Source organism: Macaca fascicularis, chromosome 7, assembly GCF_037993035.2.
Source record: "Macaca fascicularis isolate 582-1 chromosome 7, T2T-MFA8v1.1".
NCBI classification, from domain to species: domain Eukaryota; kingdom Metazoa; phylum Chordata; class Mammalia; order Primates; family Cercopithecidae; genus Macaca; species Macaca fascicularis.
In genome coordinates this window covers 140,905,895-140,931,070 of record NC_088381.1, presented here as the reverse complement: position 1 = coordinate 140,931,070, position 25,176 = coordinate 140,905,895, and the positions used below count along the sequence as shown (strand labels likewise).

General features: G+C 46.6%; 1 long non-coding RNA gene and 1 pseudogene across 1 annotated transcript; both read left to right on the top strand.

Moving 5' to 3' along the window:
- LOC123574599 (uncharacterized) lies at positions 1–24,997 on the top strand. The gene is made up of 3 exons (XR_006699609.3): positions 1–134; positions 12,154–12,246; positions 24,859–24,997. It is a non-coding gene; the product is annotated as an uncharacterized lncRNA (long non-coding RNA).
- On the top strand, positions 12,340–22,929 carry LOC141407350 (putative uncharacterized protein encoded by LINC00596; annotated as a pseudogene).
- Positions 24,998–25,176: the final 179 nt, after the last annotated feature.

Genomic DNA, 25,176 nt, shown 5'->3' with positions numbered 1-25,176 from the left:
CAGAAGATGGCTATGTTGAGCACACAAACATTTGAATTCAGAAACCAGATTGAGTTGATTTCAGAAGCTCTCCCAGAAGATCAAGGAAGAACTTTCCACAATCCCCAGGAACCTGAATTGAGTCACACGCTAAAGTGAGTTTCATGCTCTTTTGCAAAACATCATTGGCAAGATAGATGTAAGTACACTTAGACAATTAGACCTATCCTTTGAGCCGCTGGTGAGGTCAGCTTTCTCTGGAATTTTGGACCTCAGAGGAAAGGTGGATATTTGCATAAAATTATAATTTTTTTAGAAAAGAGGAAGAAGGAAATGGATACTAGGAAGGCAACTATCATCCACTATACAATTTAATCATTCCCTTAATTATGGACATTTGTTTCCAATTTGTACACATGTAAACAATCCTGCAATTACCATCTTTGTACATGCTTTCTTCTAAATTTGTGCCTGTAATTCTCTACCGCTGATGCCTACAAGTGGAAACCCAAGGTGGAAGGCTACGCTAATTTTGAAATTTAAATATATATTACCAAATAGCTCTGCCAAAGAGGTATACCAATTATATTTCTTTTTTTTTATTTCTTTTTCTTTTATTTTTCTGAGACAGGGTCTTGATCTGTCACTTAGGCTGGAGTGCAATGGCATAATCACAGCTCACTGCAGCCTCAACCTCCCTGGCTCAAGTGATCCTCCCAAGTAGCTGGGACCTTAACATTTTTTTTTTTTTTTTTTTTTTTGAGACGGAGTCTTGCTCTGTCACCCAGGCTGGAGTGCAGTGGCCGGATCTCAGCTCACTGCAAGCTCCGCCTCCCGGGTTTACGCCGTTCTCCTGCCTCAGCCTCCCGAGTAGCTGGGACTACAGGCGCCCGCCACCTCGCCCGGCTAGTTTTTTGTATTTTTTAGTAGAGACGGGGTTTCACCGTGTTAGCCGGGATCGTCTCTCGATCTCCTGGCCTCGTGATCCGCCCATCTCGGCCTCCCAAAGTGCTGGGATTACAGGCTTGAGCCACCGCGCCCGGCCTTAACATTTTTTTTGTAGAGACAAGGCCTCACTATGTCGACCTGGCTGGTCTCAAACTCCAGTGCTCAAGGGATCTTTCCTGCTTGGCCTCTCAAAGTTCTGGGATTACAAGTGTAAGCCACCACATTTGGTCCCCAGTCATATTTATTTTTATTTATTTATTTGAGATAGGGTCTTGCACTGCCACTCAGGACATTTTCTCTCCCCTAAATAGAAACCTCACAAATATGAAGCAGTCAATCCTTATTACCTACTCCCACAGTCCTGAGCAACCACAAACCCACTTTCCATCTCAATGAATCTGCCTATTCTGGGTATCATAGAATATGTGGCCTTTTGTATCTGGCTTCTTTTACTTAGCATAATACTGTTAAGATTCATCCACGGTGTAGCATCTATCACTACCTCATTCCTTTTTTTTTGAGACAGAGTTTTGCTATCATTGTCCAGGTTGGAGTGCAATGGCACAATCTAGGTTCACCTCAACCTCTGCCTCCCGGGTTCAAGCAATTCTCCTGCTTCAGCCTCCCAGGTAGCTGGGATTACAAGCATGAGTCACTACGGCCGGCTAACTTTGTATTTTTAGTAGAGACAGGGTTTCTCCATGTTGGTCAGGCTGGTCTCTAACTCCGTACCTCAGGTGATTCACCTACCTCTGGCCACCGTGCCCGGACGACTTCATCTTAAAACAAACAAACAAACAAATGGCCAGGTGCAGTGGCTCACACCTGTAATCCCAGCACTTTGGGAAGCTGAGGTGGATGGATCACAAGGTCAGGAGTTCGAGACCATCCTGGCCAACATGGTGAAACCCCATCTCTACTAAAAACGCAAAAATTAGCCGAGTGTGGTGACAGGTGCCTGTAATCCCAGCTACCCTGGAGGCTGAGACAGGAGAATCTCTTGAACCCAGGAGGCGGAGGTTGCAGTCAGCTGAGATTGCACCACTGCACTCCAGCCTGGGTGACAAGAGTGAAACTGCATCTCAAAAAAAAAAAAAAAAAAAAAAAAAAAAGGAGAAGAAGAGAAAGAAAGAAAGAAAAGCAGAAGAGAGAGAGAAAAAAAATAAATGCTGGTGGGGGGAGTCTTGCTAGATTACCCAAGCTGGTCTCAACTTCTGGGCTCCAGTGATCCCTCCTCAGCCTCCTAAATACATGGAATTACAGGCACAAGCCACCATGCCCAGCTCCAAAGCTTTTGGCTTTTGATGTTGGAGGTTGATAAAATCCAATTTATCTTTTTTTTTTTTTTTTTTTTTGAGACAAAGTCTGACTCTTGCCCCTAGGCTGGAGTGCAATGGTGCGATCTTGGCTCATTGTAACCTCCACCTCCCGGGTTCAAGTGATTCTCCTGCCTCAGCCTTCCAAGTAGCTGGGATTACAGGCACACGCCACCATGCCCAGCTAATTTCTGTATTTTTAGTAGAGATGGGGTTTCACCATGTTGGCCAGGCTGGTCTCGAACTCCTGACCTCAGGTGATCTGCCCACCTCGGCCTCCCAAAGTGCTGGAATTATAGATATGAGCCACCACGCCCAGCCCAATTTATCTATTTTTTTTTTTTTTTTTTTTTTTTTTTTGAGACGGAGTCTCGCGCTGTGTCACCCAGGCTGGAGTGCAGTGGCGCGATCTCGGCTCACTGCAAGCTCCGCCTCCCAGGTTCACGCCATTCTCCTGCCTCAGCCTCCGAGTAGCTGGGACTACAGGCGCCCGCCACCACGCCCGGCTAGTTTTTTGTATTTTTAGTAGAGACGGGGTTTGACCATGTTAGCCAGGATGGTCTCGATCTCCTGACCTCGTGATCCACCCGCCTCGGCCTCCCAAAGTGCTGGGATTACAGGCTTGAGCCACCGCGCCCGGCTTATCTATTTTTTAAATTGCTTGTACTTTTGGTATCATATTTAAGAAACTGTTGTCTAATCCAAAGTCACAAGGATTTGAATGTTTTATAACACTATTATACTTTTAGCTCTTACATTAGGTAACGGGTACATTTGAATTAATTTTTGTGTATGTGTAAACAGGGGTCCAAATTCATTCTGTGCATGTAAATATCAAATTATCGCAGCATCATTTGTTGAAAAGACTGTTCTTTCCTCATTGAAAGGCTGTGGCACCTTTATAAAAAATCAATTATCCAGGTGCAGTGGCTCACGCCTATAATCCCAGCACTTTGGGAGGCCAAGGTGGGCAGGTCACCTGAGGTCAGGAGTTTGAGACTAGTCTGGCCAACATGGCGAAACCCTGTCTCTACTGAAAATATAAACCTTAGCTGGCTGTGGTGGCACACATCTGTAATCCTAGCTACTCAGGAGGCTGAGGCAGGAAAATTGCTTGAACCCAGGAGGTAGAGGTTGCAGTGAGCCGAGACGGCGCTGCTGCACTCCAGACTGGGTGACAGAGTGGGACTCCATCTCAAAAAAAAAAAAAAAAAAAAAAAAATCACTAACTCTATAATCCCAGCACTGTGGGAAGCCAAGACCGGAGGATTTTTTGGGCCCAGGAGTTTGAGACCAGTCTGGGCAAGATGGCAAGACTGCATCAAGAGGGCAATACCTCATCTTTACAAAAAAAAAATTAGCTGGGAATGATGGCACGTGCCTGTGATCCCAACTAATTGGGTGCCTCCTTCCCTCAGGAGGCTGAGGTGGAGGGTCCTTTAAGCCCAGGCATTTGAGGCCGCAGTGAGCTGTGATCAAATCACTGCACTGCAGCCTGGGCAACAGAGAAAGATCTTGGGTTTTTGTTGCTGTTGTTGTTGTTTGTTTTTTTAGACAGAGTCTTGCTCTGTCGCCCAGGCTGGAGTGCAGTGGCACGATCTCGGCTCACTGCAACCTCTGCCTTCTGGGTTCAAGTGATTCTCCTGCCTCAGCCTGCTGAGTAGCTGGGATTACAGGCATGTACCATCATGCCTGGCTAATTTTTGTATTGTTAGTGGAGACGGGGGGTTCACCGTGTTGGCCAGGCTGGTCTTCAACTCCTGACCTCAAGTGATGCATCGGCTGCAGCCTCCCAAAGTGCTGGGATTACAGTTGTAAGCCATCACACTGGGCATAATTTTTTTGTTTGTTTTTTGAGTGTTTTCCTCTGTTGCCCAGGCTGGAGTGCAATGACTCAATCTTGGCTCATTGCAACCACTGCCTTCTGGGCTAAAGCGATCCTCGTACCTCAGCCTACTGAGTAGCTGGGGTTACAGGAATGCACCACCATGCCCAGTTAATTTTTGTATTTTTAGTAGAGGCAGGATTTTACCATGTTGGCCAGGCTGGTTTTGAACTCCTGGCTTCAAGTGATCTGTCCACTTTGGGCTCCCAAGGTGCTGGGATTACAGACGTGAGCCACTGTGCCTGGCCTGTACCCAGTTAATTTTAAAATTTTTTGTAGAGATGGGGTCTCACACTGTTGCCCAGGCTGACCTTGAACTCCTGGGCTCATGCAATCCTTCTCCCTAGATCTCCTACATTGCTGTGCTTACAGGTGTGAGCCGCTAGGCCTGGCTTTTTTTTTTTTTTTTTTAAGATGGAGTTTCGCTCTTGTTGCCCAGACTGGAATGCAGTGGCATGATCTCAGCTCACTTCAACCTCTGCCTCCTGGGTTCAAGTGATTCTCCTGTCTCAGCTTCCTGAGTAGCTAGAATTACAGGCGCCCGCCACCAGGCCTGGCTATTTTTTTGTATTTTTAGTAGAGATGGGGTTTCACCATGTTGGCCAGGCTGGTCTCGAAATCCTGACCTCAGGTGATCCACCCGCCTCGGCCTCCCAAAGTGCTAGGATTACAGGCCAAGACTGCCACTGCACTCCAGCCTGGGCAACAGAGTGAGACTCCATCTTAAAAAAAAAAAAAAAAAATTAGGTGCCTTTCTCCAAGCTGAGAAATGGAGAAGGAAGCAAAGTGTTGAGAGTATCATTTGAGTTCCAGATTGAGCTTTCGCTAAAACTCATCTCCCAGATTGTTCAGTTATGTAAGCCAATACATTTCTTTTATTGATTAAGGCAGTTTGATTTGTAATTTGTCTTAATTAATGGAAGAAAGATGTTGCTCATAGTTCAGCAGGACTTAAATGTAATTTGATGAAATATGTTATCATATTTATTTATTTATTGAAATGGGGTCTTGCTCTGTTGCCCAGGCTGGAGTGCAGGGCACGATCTCAACTTACTGCAACCTCTGCCTTCTGGGTTGAAGCGATTCTCCTACCTCAGCCTCCCAAGTAGCTGGGACAATAGGCATACGCCACTACCCCAGGCTAATTTTTTGTATTTTTAGTAGAGACGGGGGATTCACCATATTGGCCAGGCTGGTCTCGAACTCCTGACATCAAGTGATCCTCCTGCCTCACCCTCCCAAAGTGCAAGGATTACAGGTGTGAGCCACCTTGCAGCCTATATTATCACATTGAAAGAGAAACAAGTCAACCAGAAGTAGAGTCGGTCAGCCATTTAAGTCTAGAAAAAGGAAAGTTATTTTAGCAGCATATAGGATTGCTCCCGGCTTCAAGTGATCCTACCACCCCAGCTCCCAAATTGCTGGGATTACAGGTGTGAGCCACCATGACTGTAAACTGTGTGAACAAATGTGAATCTGAAAGAGCCAATCATTAAAGATGGATCCTGGGTGGCTAATTGTGCCTAAATTTAAAATAGAGCCAAACAGCCATTTGTTGACGACTAGACGTCACACACACACACTGGGTTCTCTCTCTCTCTTTTTTTTTTTGAGACAGAGTTTCGCTCTTGTTGCCTAGGCTGGAGTGCAATGGCGCGATCTCACAGCAACCTTCGCCTCCCAGGTTCAAGCGATTCTCCTGCCTCAGCCTCCCCAGTAGCTGGGATTACAGACATGTGCCACTACACCCGGCTAATTTTGTATTTTAGTAGAGACGGGGTTTTTCATGTTGGTCAGGCTGGTCTTGAACTCCTGACCTCAGGTGATCTGCCCACCATGGCCTCCCAAAGTGCTGGGATTACAGGCGTGAGTCACCACACCCAGCCCACACTCTGAGTCATCTAAAAACCAATGTCTGTTTGTTTATTTATTTATTTATATTTTTGAGATGGAGTTTCGCTCTGTCACCCAGGCTGGAGTGCAGTGGCGTGATCTCTGCTCACTGCAGTCTCCACCTCCCAGGTTCAAGTGATTCTCCTATCTCAGCCACTGGAGTAGCTGGGATTACGGGTACCTGCCACCAAGTCTGGCTAATTTTTGTATTTTCAGTAGAGACCGGGTTTCACCCTGTTGGCCAGGCTGGTCTTGAACTCCTGAGCTTCAATAATCTGCCCGTCGCGGCCTCCCTAAGTGCTGGGATTACAGTTGTGAGCCACCGCACCCAGCCCAAAACCAGCATTTTTAAAACTTTGGTACTTTCAGAACTCACTTGAACTGGCCACTGGGTGTGGTGGGGCACGTGTGTAAACCCAGCATGTTGGAAGGCCTAGGTGGGCAGATCACTTAAGGTCAGGAGTTCAAGACTGGCCTGGCCAACAGGGTGAAACCCTGCCTCTACTGAAAGTACAAAAATGAGCTGGGCATGGTGGCACATGTCCGTAATTTCAGCTACTTGGGAGGCTGAGGGAGAAGAATCACTTGAATCTGGGAGGTGGAGGTTGCTGTGAGGGGAGATTGCACCACTGAACTCCAGCCTGTGCTACAGAGTGAGAGATATCTTGTCAAAAACAAAAACAAAAAACAAAAAACAAAAACAAAACAAACAAACAAAAAACCCCACTCACCTGAACCAACCAATCAGAGCTCAATCTGGGCTGAAGAGACCAATCAGAACCGAGCTATACTGACCAATCAGAACTAAGCTAGTTTGACACCTTCATTTGCATAAATGGACCTGATTGGAACTTGGGCAGGAACTTGTGCTATAAAACCCGAACTGTCCAGCCGGGGGCAATGGCTCATGTCTGTAATCCCAGCACTTTGGGAGGCTGAGGCGGGCAGATCATCTGAGGTCAGGAGTTTGAGACCAGCCTGACCAACATCGTGAAACCCGTCTCTACTAAAAATACTAAAATTAGCCGGGTGTGGTGATGTGCACCTGAATTCCCAGCTACTGGGGAGGCTGAGGCAAGACAACTGCTTGAACTGGGAGGTGGAGGTTGCAGTGGGCCAAGATCCTGCCACTGCACTCCAGCCTTGCTGACAGAGCAACACTCCATCTCAAAAAATAAAATAAAATAATAAAACACTGAACTGTCTCTTTAGTTTCTGGAGCTCAACTTCGTTTTACATGGAAGGCTGCGTTTCTAAAAGTAGCTAGGATTACAGGCGTGTGCTGCCACACCCAGCTAATTTTTGTATTTTTTAGTAGAGACAGGATTTCACCATGTTGGCCAGGCTGGTCTCGAACTCCTGACCTCAGGTGATCTGTCTGCCTCGGCCTCCCAAAGTGGTAGGATTACAGGCGTGGGCCACTGTGCCCAGCTTTTTTTGTTTGTTTGTTTTTTTAGTAGAGATGGGGTTTTACCTTGTTGGCCAGGCTGGTCTTGAACTCCTGACCCCAAGTGATCTGCCTGCCTTGGCCTCTCAAAGTGCTGGGATTACAGGTGTGAGCCACCACACCTGGACTGTTTTCTTTTTCTTTTAAGGGACAGGGTCTTACTATATTGCCCAGTCTGGTCTTGAACTCCTGGCTTCAAGAAATCCTCCTACCTTGGCCTCCTAAAGTGCTGGGATTACAGACATGAGCCACTGCACCCAGCCCTTTGGTTCTTTCTTTTCTTTCTTTTCTTTCTTTCTTTCTTTCTTTTTGAGATGGAGTCTTGCTCTGTCGCCCAGGCTGAAGTGCAGTGATGCAATTTCAGCTCACTGCAACCTCTGCCTCCTGAGTTCAAGTGATTCTCCTGCCTTAGCCTCCCCAGTAGCTTGGACTACAGGTGTGTGCCACCACGCCTGGCTAATTTTTGTATTTATTTTTGTTGTTGTTGAGATGGAGTCTCGCTCTGTTGATTACAGGCATGAACCACCATGCCTGGCCTACTTTTATTCTTTTACCAGATCATTGGAATTAGCAGATCTGTTTCTCAAGTCAGTTTTCTTTACTCATTCTCATTCTTTGCATGCTAAGTTATTTTTTTACCATGAGCCACATTTTCCTTGGAAAATATTTGTGGGAATTCTTCAAGGCCTAGGATAAAGGTTTATTCCTCCAGAGAGGATTTGCTTTTGCTTCTGCAAAGAAGGGCACTTGAAACAATTCACCGTTTGAGGTTTGTATTTTTGACCACCAGGAGATGTCTATTTGGGCTACATATCCCTGGGAGGGCTGGCTTATGGGTCTAGTGCCACCCCCACACACCTCCACAAACTCGATCTCTTCCAAGACATATTTCTTTTCACTCCGTTAGGGAAAGATATAATTACTTCCCAATTACCCTCACTGAAACTGTAGACTGAGTTCCCAGATTTAGATTTCCCACTTTCCCCAGGTCCTGGGCTTTGTCTTCTGTCCCACTTGCCTCAAGATGTCTAGAAAAATCAAGCTTTGGTCAGGGGCAGTGGCTCATGCCGGTAATCCCACCACTTTGGGAGGCCAAGGCAGGTGGAGCAATTGAGGGCAGGAGTTCGAGACCAGCTGGGCCAACATAGTGAAACCCTGTTTCTACTAAAAATACAAAAATTAGCCAGGCTTTGTGGCTAATTACACACACCTGTAATCCCAGCTACTCCGGAGGCTGAGGCAAGAGAATCGCTTGAATCCGGGAGGCAGAGGTTGCAGTCAGCCGAGATCACACACTCCAGCCTGGGCAACAGAACAAGAGTCTGTCTCTGAAAAAAAAAAAAAAAAAAATCTGAAAAGGAATTTGGAGGAAAAAGGCTTTTTCTCCAAAAGGAGGCTGAGGCAGGAGAATCACTTGAACCTGGAAGACAAAGGTTGCAGTGAGCCAAGATCGCACCAATGCACTCCAGCCTGGGTGACAGAGCAAGACTCCGTCTCAACAACAACAAAAAATTAGCCAGGCATGGTGGCATACGCCTACAATCCCAGCTACTTGGGAAGCTGAGGCAGGAGAATCGCTTGAACCTGAGAGTAGGTTGCAGTAAATTGAGATCGCACCATTGCATTCCAGCCTGGCCGACAGAGGGAGACTCCATCTCAAAAATAAAGATAAAAATAACAATCAGGTCGGGCTCAGTGGCTCACACCTGTATCCCCAGCACTTTGGGAGGCCGAGGCGGGTGGATCACGAGGTCAAGAGAACCAGACCATCCTGGCCAACATGGTGAAACCCCGTCTCTACTAAAAATACAAAACTTAGCTGGGCATGGTAGTGCGCACCTGTAGTCCCAGCTACTCGGGACACAGGCAGGAGAGTCGCTTGAACCGGGGAGGTGGAGGTTGCAGGGAGCTGAGATCGTGCCAGTGCACTCCAGCCTGGCAACTGAGAGAGACTCCATCTCAAAAAAGAAAAAAAAAAAAAAAAAAAAAAAACCCAATCAATCAGTAAAAATCAGCTGGCTGGGTGTGGTGGCTCACGCCTATAATCCCAGCACTTTCAGAGCTCGAGGTAAGTGGATCACTTGAGGTCAGGAGCTCGAGACCAGCCTGGCCAACATGGCGAAATCTCGTCTCTACTCAAAATACAAAAATTAGCCGGGCATGGTGGCACACGCCTGTAGTCCAAGTTACTAGGGAGGCTCAGGCAGGATAATAGCTTGAACCTAGGAGGCAGAGGTTGCAGTTAGCCGAGATTTCACCCTGACTCTAGTCTGGGTGACAGAGCAAGACTCTGTCTCAAAAAAAAAAGAAAAAAGAAAAAAAAAATCAGCCAGTCATGGTGGTCTGTGACTGTAGTACCAGCTACTCAGGAGGCTGAGACAGGAGAATCACTTGAACTTGGGAAGCAGAGGTTGCAGTCAGCTGAGATGGAGGCACTGCATTCCAGCCCAGGTGACAGAGGGAGACTCTGTCTCTAAACAAATAAGTTAATTAATAGAAAAAAAAGAAAATAATTTCATTTACGGTAGCATCGAATATGTATATATACTTAGGAATAAGTTTTTTTTTTTTGAGACGTTGTCTCGCTCTGTTGCCAGGCTGGAATGCAATGGTATGATCTCTGCTCACTGCAACTTCCGCCTCCTGGTTCAAGTGATACTCCTGCCTCAGTCTCCTGAGTAGCTGGGATTACAGACATGCACAACCACGCCCAGCTAATTTTTTATATTTTTATTAGAGATGGGGTTTCACCATTTTGGTCAAGCTGGTCTCGAACTCCTGACCTTGTGATCTGCCCACCTTGGCCTCCCAAAGTGCTGTGATTACAGGCGTGACCACCGTGCCTGGCCTAGGAATAAATTTATACAAGGAAATGTAAGACTTATGCACTGAAAACTACAAAACATTATTGAAAAAAAAATAAAGAAGATCTACATAAATAGGAAAACATTGTCTCAACGTCTTTCAGGCTGGAGTGCAGTGGAAAGATCTTGGCTCACCGCAACCTCTGCCTCCTGAGTTCAAACGATTTTCATGCCTCAGCCTCCCAAGTAGCTGGGATTACAGGTGCGTGCCCCCACACCTAGCAAATTTTTTCTATTTTTAGTAGAGATAGGGCTTCACTGTGTTAGCCAGGCTGGTCTCAAACTCCTGGCCTCCAGTGATCCACCCAGCTGGGCCTTCCAAAGTGCTGGTATTACAGGTGTGAGCCACCTTTCCAGGCCAGCAGTTAGAATGTGGGTAAGAATTTCACTGAATGTGAAGATCAATCTGAGAAGTACTGCCATCATAACAATATTAAGTCTTTCAATCAATGAACAAATGTCTCAAAAAAAAAAAGAAAGAAAGAAAAATTAACTAGGTGCACTGGCATGCGCCTGTAGTCCCAGCTACTCAGGAAGCAGAGATGGGAGGATCATTTGAGTTTACGAATCAAGACTACAGTAAGCCAAGATTGGGCCACCGCACTCCAGCCTGGGCATCAGATTGAGACCTTATCTCTAAAAATAAATAAATACATAAATAAGTTTTTAAAATTTAAACAGTAAAACTTCTAAAAGAAAACATGAGAAAATGTTCTGGACCTACCATAGAAAAAGTGTTCTTAAACATGACATCAAAAGCACAATTAATAAAAGGTAAAAGGTTAAGATGAAATTGGACCTCATCAAATTAATTTTTCGTTGGCTCACGCCTGTAATCCCAACACTTTGGGAGGCTGAGGCAGGCAGATCACCTGAGGTCGGGAGTTCGAGATCAGCCTGACCAACATGGAGAAACCCCGTCTCTACTAAAAATTCAAAAGATATTAGCCGGGCATGGTGTCACATGTCTGTAATCCCAGCTACTCAGGAGGCTGAGGCAGAAGAATCGGTTGAACGTGGGAGGCGGAGGTTACGGTGAGCTGTGATTGCACCATTGCTCTCCAGCCTGGGCAGCAAGAGCGAAACTCTGTCTCACAAAAAAAAAGAAGGGAAGGGGAGGGGAGGGGGAGAAGGAAGACTTCACTAGGTAGAAAAGGTAACGGATCACGAGGTCAGGAGATCGAGACCATCCTGGCTAACACAGTGAAACCCCGTCTCTACTAAAAAATACAAAAAACTAGCCGGGCGAGGTGGCGGGCGCCTGTAGTCCCAGCTACTCGGGAAGGCTGAGGCAGGAGAATGGCGTGAGCCCGGGAGACGGAGCTTGCAGTGAGCCGAGATCCGGCCACTGCACTCCAGCCTGGGCGACAGAGCGAGACTCCGTCTCCAGAAAAAAAAAAAAAAAGAAAAGAAAAGGTAAAATGGATTTCTTCTCAGTGAATAATTATTTTCTCTTTCTCTGGAAACTTTCACAGCAGTCCTAAAGGTAAGCCCTGATCAATTACTTTGTTTTTTTTCCAAGACGGAGTCTCACTCTGTCACCCAGGCTGGAGTGCAGTGGCATGATCTTAGCTCACTGCAACTTCTGCCTCCCAGGTTCAAGCAATTCTCATGCCTCAGCCTCCCGAGTAGCTGAGATTACAGATGCCTACCACCACACCCAGCTAATTTTGGTATTTTTAGTAGAGACAGGGTTTCACCATGTTGGTCATGGCTGGTTTCAAGTCCTGACCTCAGGTGATCCACCCATCTTAACATCTGAAAATGATTACAGGCGTGAGCCACTGCACCTGGCCCTAATCAATCACATTTATATTACAGCAGCCTGATCTCTAGCTGTTCCAGTCATATTCTCTACCCAAGGAATTTGGAATTCACATCCAAAACCAGTAAGCAGAGTGGACATTTGCTACTGTGAGTGTCTAATCTTCTTCCTATATTTTGAGAAATGTCCACTGTGTGAGTGTCGATGGGACATTTGCCCAATCAATGGGCTGACCAAGGACCATGAGTCCAGAGTAACGCCAAAACAGGATGAGTTTGGATTTTAGAATGGGACCTCCATTTCCAAGAACATGCATGACTTAATATTCTAAAAAGTCTTATGCAGCAGAATATTCAGATATTGGATAAACCCCAACAAATATACATTTAAATGTGTCACTAAACAAACAAGAAAATAAGAGGAATTCCCAAGTGTTAAAAAAAAAGTTAAAAGGGAGTAAGGAGTTAATCTCAGAATGCTAAATTCCTGGGGAACCCCTGGAGGCTTATCCTAGAGTCTGGATGATGAATAACTATGTATGAGAGTTGGAGACTAAGCTTTGGGTAATAAAAGGCAGCCCTTAATAAAGAGACCTTGTATTCTCAACAGGCTGAGTCAAAGGTAGGCTAGAAAAAAATGTTTCTGGCCGGGCGCTGTGGCTCACGCCTATAATCTCAGCACTTTGGGAGGCTGAGGTGAGCCTATCACCTGAGGTCAGGAGTTCAAGACCAGCCTGGCCAACATGGTGAGACCCCTGCCTCTACAAAAATACAAAAACTAGTGGGGCATGATCGAGGATGCCTGTAATCCCAGCTACTCAATAGGCTGAGGTGGGAGAATCACTTGGACCCAGGAGGCAGAGGTTGTGGTAAGCTGAGATCATGCCACTGCACTTCAGCCTGGGTGACAGAGTGAGACTCTGTCTCAAAAAAAAAAAAAAAAAAAAAAGAAAGAAAAAGAAAAAGAAAGAAAAAAAAATTGTCCTATCAGCAAAGAGGATAAAATTGAACCTGTCTTTGTGCATGTGACTCCAGGTTGACTATGCTGTAAAATTATAATAATACGAGTATCCTTCAGTACTGAGCTTGTTCTAAAGAAAAAAAAAGGCTGGGTGCAGTGGCTCATGTCTGTAATCCCAGCACTTTGGGAGGCCGAGGCGGGTGGATGACCTGAAGTGGGGAGTTCGAGACCAGCCTGACCAACATGGAGAAACCCCATGTCTACTAAAATACAAAATTAGCCAGGTGTGGTGGCGCATGCCTGTAATCCCAGCTACATGGGAGGCTGAGGCAGAAGAATCACTTGAACCTGGGAGGTGGAGGTTGAAGTGAGCCAAGATTGTACCACTGCACTCCAGCCTAGGTGACAAGAGTGAGACTCCATCTCAAAAAAAAAGCATTATTTAAGCAGAAAGAAAGTGATATCAGAGGGCAATTAGATTCACACAAAAGAATGAAGAATGTCAGAAAATACCTGCTATAGTTTGAATGTTTGTGTCCCCTTGAAAATTCATGTTGAAACTTAGTAGACTGTAGTAATGCAATCATGGCTCACAGCAGCCTTGACCTCCTGGACCCAAGCAATCCACCTGCCTCAGCCTCTCAAGTAGCTGAGACTACAGGCGTGTGCCACTATACCCAGCTAACTTTTACAATTTTTTGTGGAGATGGGGGTCTTGCTAGGTTGCCCAAACTCCTGGGCTCAAGCAATCCAAAATAAGCAAAGAGAAGAAAATAAAGATGGCTGGGCACGATGGCTCATGCCTGTAATCCCAGCACTTTGGGAGGCCAAGGCAGGCAAATCACTTCAGGTCAGGAGATCCAGACCAACTTGGTCAATATGGCAAAAATCCATCTCTACTAAAAATACAAAAATTAGCTGGGTGTAGTGCGCATGCCTGTAATCCCAGCTACTCGGGAGGCTGAGGCAGGAGAATTGCTTGAACCCTGGATTCTTGAACCTATCTCAGCCTCCTGACTAGCTGGGATTACAGGCACCTGCCACCATGCCCAGCTAATTTTTGTATTTTTAGTAGAGACAGGGTTTTACCATGTTGGCCAGGTTGGTCTCGAACTCCTGACCAGCAGATGATCCACCTGCCTTGGCCTCCCAAAGTGCTGGGATTACAGGCATGAGCCACCTCACCCGGCCTACTATTTTCACTTCTATTGGCATAGATTAATTTGTGTAGAACATTAATCATGTTTAACAGATCACCATAAGAATCAAACAATGAGGCCGGGCATGGGGGCTCACGTCTGTAATCCCAGCACTTTGGGAGGCCTAGGCGGGCGGATCACCTGACGTCGGGAGTTCACGACCAGCTTGACCAACATGGAGAAATCCCATCTCTACTAAAAATACAAAATTAGCCAGGTGTGGTGGCGCATGCCTGTAATCCCAGCTACTCTCGGGAGGCAGAGGCAGGAGAATCACTTGAACCTGGGAGGCAGAGGTTATGATGAGCCGAGATGGTGCCATTGCACTCCAGCCTGGACAACAAGAGTGAAACTCTGTCTCAAAAAAAAAAAAAAATAAAAAAATAAACAATGAGAAAACACAGGACCACTGATCTCCAACTCACTTATATATTCATAATGCCTATGATAGTATCTCTTACAGTAATGGCTTCATAGCATCCAAATGAGAATTATCTGGGGCCACTTAAAAATATGGATTCCTAAACCCCACTCAGATCTACTGAATTATAATCTCTAGGGGTGGAGTGAGGAAAATCTCCCTGTTTAACAAGTACCACAGTGACTATTATGCACACCAAAATTTGTAAATACAACTGGAGCCTCTAAGTAATTGAAAAACACATTGGTATTCAACCCTGATTCCACTTTAAAATCATCTGAAGGTTTTTGGGTTTTTTTTTTTTTTTTTTTTTTTTTTTTTTTGAGACGGAGTCTCACTCTGTCGCCCAGGCTGGAGTGCAGTGGCCGGATCTCAGCTCACTGCAAGCTCCGCCTCCCGGGTTCACGCCATTCTTCTGCCTCAGCCTCCCGAGTAGCTGGGACTACAGGCACCCGCCACCTCGCCCGGCTATTTTTTGTATTTCTTAGTAGAGACGGGGTTTCACCGTGTTAGCCAGGATGGTCTCCATCTCCTGACCTCGTGATCCGCCCATCTCGGCCTCCCAAAGTGCTGGGATTACAGGCTTGAGCCACCGCGCCCGGCCGGTTTTTGGGTTTTTAAAACAATATTGATGTCCAGTCTCTGCTCCTAGAGAATCTGATTTATTAGGCCTGGCATAAGTATTCTGTTTTGCTTTTGTTTTTCCCCAAAAGTTCCCAGATGATTCTAATGTGCAGCCAACAGTGGAAAAGCCTAGAACCAGAGACGTGACAGATGAGCTGAAGAGCCTCAAAGAGTCTTTCCCTTGGCATGAAAAAACTGACCTCAAAATGAATCCCTTAAAGGGATATCAGGGACAAATTCTCCAGGAGCTCTGCTAAAATGCATGCAAAAAGGATTAATTTATTATATTACTATATTTACCTCTTACCTGGAAAAAACAGAAAACAGCCCCTAGGGAAAGGCTGTAGGATAAATATGTTTGGGTAGATTTCGGGGAGAGGCTGATTTACATATACTAATTATGGCATTTTGGAACAGGAAGGAGCTGCAGAGATTATTTTATCTACGTGAGGGATGGCCAAACTACACGCCACCTGTTTTTGTATGGCCCACAAGGTAATAATGATTTTAGGCCAGGCACGGTGGCTCACGCCTGTAATCCCAGCACTTTGGGAGGCCGAGGCAGGCGGATCACTTGAGGCCAGGAGTTCAAGACCAGCCTGGCTAACACAGTGAAACCTCGTCTCTACTAAAAATACAAAAATGCGTCAGGTGTGGTGGCGCATGCCTGTAGTCCCAGCAACTCAGGAGGCTGAGGCACGAGAATCATTTGAATTCGGGAGATGGAGGTTGCAGTGAACCAAGATTGTACCACTGCACTCCAGCCAGGGCCACAGAGCAGACTCTATTTCAAAAAGGAAAAAAAATGGTTTTTACATTATTTACTAATTTTAAGAGACAGGTCTCACTATGTTGCCCAGGCTGTAGTGCAGTGGCTATTCACAGGTGCGATCCCACTACTGAGCAACACTGGAGTTTTCACCTGCTCTGTTTCTGACGGGCTGGTTCACCCCTGCTTAGGCAACCTGGTGGCTCCCTGCTCCTGGGAGGTTGCCATATTGATGCCGAACTTAGGGCAGACACACAATTGGCATCATGTGCTGCAGCCCAGAACTCCTGGACTCAAGCACTCCTCCTGCCTCAGCCTCCCAAGTAGCTGGGACTACAAGTACATGCCACCGTGCCCAGTGGTTTTTACATTTTTAAATGGTTGGGGCCAGGCATGGTGGCTCACGCTTGTAATTCCAGAACTTTGGGAGGCTGGGGTGGGCAGATTACATGAGGCCAAGAGTTCGAGACTAGCCTGGAACATGGCAAAACCCCGTCTCTACTAAAAATACAAAAATTAGCCAGGTGCAGTAGCACATGCCTGTTATCCCGGCTACTCAGGAGGCTGAGTCAGGAGAATTGCTTGAACCCAGGAGGCGAAGGTTGCAGTGAACTGAGGCTGTGTTCCAGCCTGGGCAACAGAGTGAAATTCTGTCTCCAAAAAAAAAGTTGGGCGATGGCTCACTCCTGTAATCCCAGCACTTTGAGAGGCTGGGGTAGGTGGATCACTTGAGGTCAGGAGTTCAAGACCAGCCTGGGAAACATGGTGAAACCCCATCTCTACTAAAAATATAAAAAGTTAGCCATGTGTGGTTACAAAAAATTAGCCGAGGCTCTGTCTTGGAAAAAAAAAAAAAAAAGGTTTGTCAACCCCTAAATCTATACCAGAGTAGTGAAAGAAAGCTTCCAGAGGAACATGATTCTAAGCTATGACTTAGAGGATAAATTAGGTTATCCACAGCAGGTAGAATAGAGGAGAATGTTCCAAGCAGGTGGGAATAACATAACTGAAAGCCTGAGGTAAAAGAGCAAGGACATTCTGGGAATGGAAAATAGTTCCCTATGGGGTATAGAGTATGTGGCAGAGGTTGGTTGGGAAATTGGGCAGGAGTGGATGTCAGGATATAAGTCTGAGAGGCAAGTAGTGAACAGATTATGATGGACCTTCTTCTTTATTTATTTTTTATTTTTTGAGACAGGGTCTTGCTCTGTCACCTAGGCTGGAGTGGCAAGATCACAGCCTCTATGTCCTGGGCTGAAGGAATCCTGTTACCTCCCGAGTAGTTGGGTCCACAGGTTTGTACCACTACAGCCAGGTAGTTTGTTTCTTTTTTGAGACGGAGTCTCACTCTGTGGCCCAGGCTGGAGTGCAGGGGCGCGATCTCCGTTCACTGCAAGCTCCGCCTCCCAGGTTGACGCCATTCTCCTACTTCAGCCTCTGGAGTAGCTGGGACTACAGGCGCCTGCCACCACGCCTGGCTAATTTTTTGTGTTTTTTAGTAGAGACAGGATTTCATTGTGTTAGTCAGGATGGTCTCGATCTCCTGACCTCATGATCCGCCTGCCTCAGCCTCCCAAAGTGCTGGGATTGCAGGCTTGAGCCACCGCGCCCAGCCCAGTCAGGTAGTTTTTACATTGTTTGGGAAAGAAAGGGTTTCCCAGCCAGGCATGGTGGCTCATGCCTGTAATCCCAGCACTTTGGGAGGCCAAGGCGGGTGGATCACCAGGTCAGGAGTTCGAGACCAGCCTGGCCAATATGGTGAAACCCTGTCTCTACCAAAAATACAAAAAGTACCTGGGCACTGTGGTGGGCGTCTGTAGTCCCAGCTACCCAGGAGGCTGAGGCAGGAGAATTGCTTGAACCAGGGAGGAAGAGGTTGCAGTGGGCCGAGATCACACCACTGCACTCCAGCCTGGGCGACAGGGAAATACTCTGTCAAGAAAGAGAGAGAGAGAGGAAGGGAGGGAGGGAGGGAGGGAGGGAGGGAGGAAGGAAGGAAGGAAAGAAAGAAAGGGTCTCCTTATGTTGCCCAGGCTGGTCTTGAACTCCTGGGCTTCAGTGATCCTCCTGCCTTGGCATCCCAAAGATTAAGATTACAAATTTGAGCCCCTGCACCTGGCCTGTGATGGACCTTATAAATTAGATTGTGAAGTTTGCATTTTATACTGAGGACAATAGGCAGGCATGTAAGGGTTTGTAGAAGAGAGAGAAAATAAGGAATAATGCCCAGGATAATGCCTCAGGAATTGGATAGGATAAAGACCTTATTGGGATGGGAAACACAGGCGAAGTTAGTGAAAATGGTGGCGTAAGGAACACCTGGTCTGTCCCTCTACAAGGACCATGAATAAATTGGCAGAAACTCACAGAATGATCATTCTCAGAACTCTAGCTACTCATCGAAAGCTTGCCACAACCGAGGAAATGCTTACTTAAAAAAAAAAAAAACAACTGAATCTTCATGGAAGAACTTTGTGACATTGTAACTTATGCTGGACATTCCCCTGTTCCTCAGCACAAAAGAGACCTTGAAGATGGACTGTGTTCATAGTAAGAGTGCCCAGTACCAGAGGGAGCAGAACAGACGTTATACTCAAAGAATTTCAGTGTTTGTTTTGATCTGTCTGGTGGGATCACTTGAGCCTAGGAGTTCTAGACCAGCCTTGGCAACATAGACAGACCCTGTCTCAAAACAAAACAAAACAAAACGAAACAAAAAAGGAGACCAGGTGTGGTGGCTCACACTTGTAATCCCAGCACTTTGGGAGGCCAGGCGGTGGATCACTTGAGGTCAGGAGTTCCAGATCAGCCTGGCTAACATGGTGAAACCCTGTCCCCACTAAAAATACAAAAAATTAGGCAGGTGTGGTGGCATGCGCCTGAAGTCCCAGCTACTCCAGAGGCTGAGGCAAGAGAACCACGTGAACCTGGAAGGTGGAGGTCACAGCGAACTGAGATCCCATCAGTGCATTGCAGCCTGGGCACTGAGTGAGACTCTGTCTAAAAAAAAAAAGAAAAAAAAAAATAAGGCTGGGCACAGTGGCTCACTGCTGTAATCCCAGCACTTTGGGAGGCCAAGGCAGGTGAATCACTAGGTCAGGAGTTCGAGAGCAGCTTGGCCAACATGCTGAAATCCTGTCTCTACAAAAAATACAAAAATTAGCTGAGTATGGTGGCACATGCCTGTAATCCCAGCTACTCGGGAGGCTGAGGCAGGAGAATCGCTTGAACCCGGGAGGCAGAGGTTGTAGTGAGCTGAGATCGCGCAACTACACTCCAGCCTGTGCAACAGAGCGAGACTCTGTCTCAAAAAAGTAAATAAAAAATAAATAAAGGCCGGGCATAGTGGCTTACAACTATAATCCCAGCACTTTGGGAGACCAAGGTGGGAGGACCGTGAAGTCAAGAGATCGAGACCATCCTGGCCAACATGGTGAAACCCCATCTCTACTAAAAATATAAAAATTAGCTGGATGTGGTGGCATGTGACTCTAGTCCCAGCTACTCAGGAGGCTGAGGCAGGAGAATTGCTTGAACCCTAGAGGCAGAGGTTGCAGTGAGCCAAGATCCCACCACTGCACTCCAGCCTGGCAACAGCGTGAGTCTCTGTCTCAAAAAATAAAATAAGGCCGGGCGCGGTGGCTCAAGCCTGTAATCCCAGCACTTTGGGAGGCCGAGGCGGGTGGGTCACGAGGTCAGGAGATCGAGACTATCCTGGCTAACATGGTGAAACCCCGTCTCTACTAAAAATACAAAAAACTAGCCGGGCGTGGTGGCGGGCGCCTGTAGTCTCAGCTACTTGGGAGGCTGAGGCGGGAGAATGGCGTGAACCCGGGAGGCGGAGCTTGCAGTGAGCCGAGATCACGCCACTGCACTCCAGCCTGGGAGACACAGCGAGACTCCGTCTCAAAAAAAAAAAAAATAAATAAAAATAAAATAAAATAAAATACAAATAAAATAAATAAAAAGTTTATTAAACGCCAGTTTGTTTCCAGGAGAGAGAGAGAGATATATATATATATATACTTTTTTTTTGAGACAGAGTTTCACTCTTGTTGCCCAGGCTGGAGTGCAATGGCACAATATCGGCTCACTGCAATCTCCGTGTCCCAGGTTCAAGCGATTCTCCTGCCTCAGCCTCCCAAGTAGCTGAGATTACTGGTGGCTGCCGCCACGCCTGGCTAATTTTTTTGTATTTTTAGTAGAGATGGGGTTTCACCATGTTGGTCAGGCTGGTCTCGAACTCCTGACCTCAGGCGATCCACCCACCTTGGCCTCCCAAAGTGCTGGGATTACAGGCATGAGCCACTGTACCTGGCTGCAAGTGAGGTTTTTATTTTTATTTTTTTTAGATAGGGGTCTATCTTGCCCAGGTTGGTCTTGAACTCCTGGGCTCAAGTGATCCTCCCACATCAGCCTCCCCAGTAGCTGGGCTTATAGGCACCTGCCACCACACCAGACCCAAAGGTTCTACACAAACACCACATGTCCCCATGGTCATGTGTTGCACATTCCAAACAGATTTACATCCCAGATGTAGTGGCGCATGCCTGTAGTCCCAGTTACTCACGAGGCTGAGGCAGGAGCATCGCTTGAACCTGGGAGGCAGAGGTTGCAGTGAGCCAAGATCGTGCCACTGCACTCCAGCCTGAGTGACAGAGTGAGACTCTGTCTCAAAAAAAAAAAAGTTTACATCCAGAAAACAGGGTTGTGTTTGCTGTTTTTCCCATCATTTTATTTTCTTTATTTTTGGGAAGAGGGAAAAGAGTTATGGGGTAGGGTTCTCACTATGTTCCCATGCTCTTCTGGAACTCCTGGGCTCAAAGGATCCTGAGGTCTCAGTCTCTTGAGTGGCTGGGATTACAGATATGCACTATCACCGTGCCTGGCTAAAGGGAACTTTTTTTTTTTTTAGACAGAGTTTCCCTCTGTCACCCAGGCTGGAGTGCAATGGCGCAATCTTGGCTTACTGCAACTTCCGCCTCCCGGACTTAAATGATTCTTGTATCTCACCCTCCCGAGTGACTGGCATTATAACCAAGTGCCACCACGCCCGGCCAATTTTTGTATTTTTAGTAGAGACTGGATTTTGCCATGTTGGCCATGCTGGTCTCGAACTCCTGACCTCAAGTTATTTGACCACCTTGGCCTCCCAAATTGCTGGGATTACTGGTGTGAGCCACCATGCCTGGCCAAGGAAACTATTATGGCTCCAAGTTATTATAGGGGTAGTCCTAGCTGAAGTCCAATGGCACCATCTCAGCTCACTGCAACCTCTGCCTCCTGGGTTCAAGCAACTTTCCTGCCTCACCCTCCTGAGTAGCTGGGATTACAGGCGTATGCCAACACACCAGGCTAATTTTTTGTATTTTTAGTAGAGATGTGGTTTCACCATATTGACCAGGCTGGTTTTAAACTCCTGACCTCGTGATCTGCCCGCCTCGGCCTCCCAAAGTTCTGGGATTACAGGCATAAGCCACTGTGCCTGGCCCAGAAATTTTTAAATTTTTTTTTCTTTTTTTTTGAGATGGAGTCTCACTCTGTCACCCAGGCTGTAGGGCAGTGGCACGATCTTGGCTCACTGCAACCTCTGCCTCCCGGGTTTAAGCAATTCCCTGCTTCAGCCTCCTGATTAGCTGGGATTACAAGCGCCCACCACCAGGCACGGCTAATTTTTGTATTTTTAGTACAGCCTGGGTTTCACCATGTTGGCCAGGCTGGTCTTGAACTCCTGAACTCGTGATCCACCCACCTCAGCCTGCCAAAGTGCTTGGATTACAGGCATGAGCCACTGTGCCCGGCCCTAGAAGTAGTTTTTAGAAAACAATTTCTCAGCCATGTTTCATAATCCAACCATTGGCTCTCTGCCTAGTATTGAAAATATAATTTTCAGCAATTTAATCCTCATATATGGGTCATTATTATGCAGATTTGATTTTACTGGTGGTTTACTTATGTCCCTGGAATCATAAGGTAAAAAAGTATTGGACTTCAAGTCAGCAGATACAGTCTTGTCCCAGATTTGTCAATAATTTGTTGTGTAACCCTGGCAAGTCACTTAATCTTAGTTTTCTCTCCTGGGTTAACAATTATCAAGATAGAATCATAGTACGTTGGAATTGGCAGGGACTTCATTAATTACAATTTCTATTTTGTGGAAAGGTTGAGTGACTTACCCAACCACCTGTAGAGTCAGGAGGTTTTCTCTCCTCCCTCCCTCCCTCCCTCCCTCCGCCCCTCCCTCCCTTCCTTCCTTCCTTCCTTGTTTCTTTCTTCCTTTATTTTGATGGAGTCTATCACTCTGTCACCCAGGCTGGAGAGCAATGGTGCGATCTCGGCTCACTGCAACCTCCACCCCCGGGGTTCAAGCGATTCTCCTGTCTCAGTCTCTCTAGTAGCTGGGATTACAGGTGCGGCTAATTTTTTTTTTTTTTGTATTTTTTTTTTTTTTTTGAGACGGCGTCTGGCTCTGTCGCCCAGGCTGGAGTGCAGTGGCCAGATCTCCGCTCACTGCAAGCTCCGCCTCCCGGGTTCGGGTTCGCGCAATTCTCCTGCCTCAGCCTCCCGAGCAGCTGGGACTACAGGCGCCCGCCACCTCGCCCGGCTTATTTTTTTTTGTATTTTTAGTAGAGACGGGGTTTCACCGTGTTAGCCAGGATGGTCTCGATTTCCTGACCTCGTGATCCGCCCGTCTCGGCCTCCCAAAGTGCTGGGATTACAGGCTTGAGCCACCGCGCCCGGCCTTTTTTTTGTATTTTAGTAGAGATGGATTTTTACCGTGTTGCCCAGGCTGGTCTCGAACTCCTGGGCTCAGGTAATCCACCCACCTCAGCCTCCCAAAGTGCTAGGATTACAGGTGTGAACCGCCGCCACGCCCCGCCTCTGTTTTTTTTGTTTTTTTTTTTTTTTTGAGACGGAGTCTCGCTGTGTCTCCCAGGCTGGAGTGCAGTGGCGTGATCTCGGCTCACTGCAAGCTCCGCCTCCCGGGTTCACGCCATTCTCCCGCCTCAGCCTCCCAAGTAGCTGAGACTACAGGCGCCCGCCACCACGCCCGGCTAGTTTTTTTTTTGTATTTTTAGTAGAGACGGGGTTTCACCATGTTAGCCAGGATAGTCTCGATCTCCTGACCTCGTGATCCACCCGCCTCGGCCTCCCAAAGTGCTGGGATTACAGGCTTGAGCCACCGCGCCCGGCCTTTTTTTTTTTTTTTTTTGAGATGGAGTTTTGCTCCATTGCCCAGGCTGGAGTGCAATGGCACAATCTAGGCTCAGTATAACCTCTGCCTCTGGAGTTCAAGCGATTTTCCTGCCTCAGCCTCCAGAGTAGCTGGGATTACAGGCACGTGCCACCATTTCCAGCTAATTTTTTGTATTTTTAGTATAGTCATGGTTTCACTATATTGGCCATGACCTCAAGTGCTCTGCTCACCTTGGCCTCCCAAAGTGCTGAGATTACAGACATGAACCACCACGCCAGGCCTTCAGGAGCTTTTCTAGAGCAAGCAGTCAATCTTTGGCAACACAGACCCAGGCTTTCTTTCAATGTTGTTTCAAGAAACAAACAAAAAGTGAAAGCACTAAACAAATATAAGGCCATGAAAAAAGAAAAAAAAAAAGCCTGATAAATGTTAACCATTAGCCTGCACTGTAGACTAAAAGCTTATCTGAAAATTTACCCCACCTAATGCAAAAATAATTTCTCTTTTTTTTTTCTTTTTTGAGATGGAGTCTCGCGCTGTTGCCCAGGCTAGAGTGCAATGGTGCAATCTCGGCTGACTGCAACCTCTGCCTCCCAGGTTCATGTGATTCTCCTGTCTCAGCCTCCCAAATAGCTGGGATTACAGCTGCCCGCCACCACACCCAGCTAATGTTTTGTATTTTTAGTAGAGATGAGGTTTCACTATGTTGGCCATGCTGGTCTCAAACTCCTGACCTTGTGATCCGCCCACCTTGGCCTCCCAAAGTGCTGGGATTACAGGCGTGAGCCCCTGTGCCTGGCCCTCAAAGATAATTTCAAATTGAGAAGTTCTGAAACTATAATAGCTTTTTTTTTTTTTTTTTTTTTTTTTGAGACAGAGTTTCCCTCTTGTTGCCCAGGTTAGAGTGCAATGGCGCGATCTCGGCTCACCATAACCTCCACCTCCGGGGTTCAAGCAATTCTCCTACCTCAGCCTCCCGAGTAGCTGGGATTACAGGTACCCACCACCATGCCCAGCTAATTTTTGTATATTTAGTGTAGATGGGGTTTTGCCATGTTGGTCAGGCTGGTCTCGAACTCCCAACCTTAGGTTATCAGCCCACTTCGACCTCCCAAAGTGCTGGGATTACAGGCGTGAGCCACCGCGCCCAGCCTGAGATGTTCTGAAACTATAGAAGGAAAGATCAGAAAACTACTAGGTAGGAAAAAAAATTCATGGTTGATTTGGAGAATACCCTTGAAGGGTGTTAAGTAAAAATGATAGGAGGCCTTTGTTTTGGACTAAACTCCTGCACCAGGCCCCAAGAGACCTGGCTAAAATAAAAATGGAATCACCCATGCTAAAGTTTCACCTCACCAAATCCAAACTAAGCTGTTACCAAACTCAAACTAAGTTGTTATCTGACCTTCAGAGAAATCAGGAAAGAGGGATAAGGACAGCCAATTTCCCAAACAGGCTTGTGTTAATGTTGCATGATAATGAAGCTCCCTTTGTTGTAATCCTTACACAAAAGAAGTAGCCTGAAGTAAACTGATGTCAACTAATCAGTTATTTTTCTATTGTTCTGTCTCTCTGTCCCCACCTTCCAAGGAAAGTAGCTTAGAAATGACCAATATGTCAAGGTCCCATGAGAAGACTGAAAAAAGAGAGAAGAAAGAGGAAAGAAAAGGATGACAAGAAAGAGAAAGAAAGAAAGAAACCAATATGCTCTTTGTTCTTTGCTTTTGCTTCTTCAAGCTTTTCTCTGTCTACAAAGCCAACCTCTCCTGCTCATCAGAACATTCACTCCACTTTCTGGAATGAAGTGTTGCCTGATCCTAGAGTCGCAATAAAGCCAATTGAGATCTTAAAACTAAATTCGTTGTAATTTTGTCCTTTGCCAAGGGGGGAAAACCAACAAAAACTTCC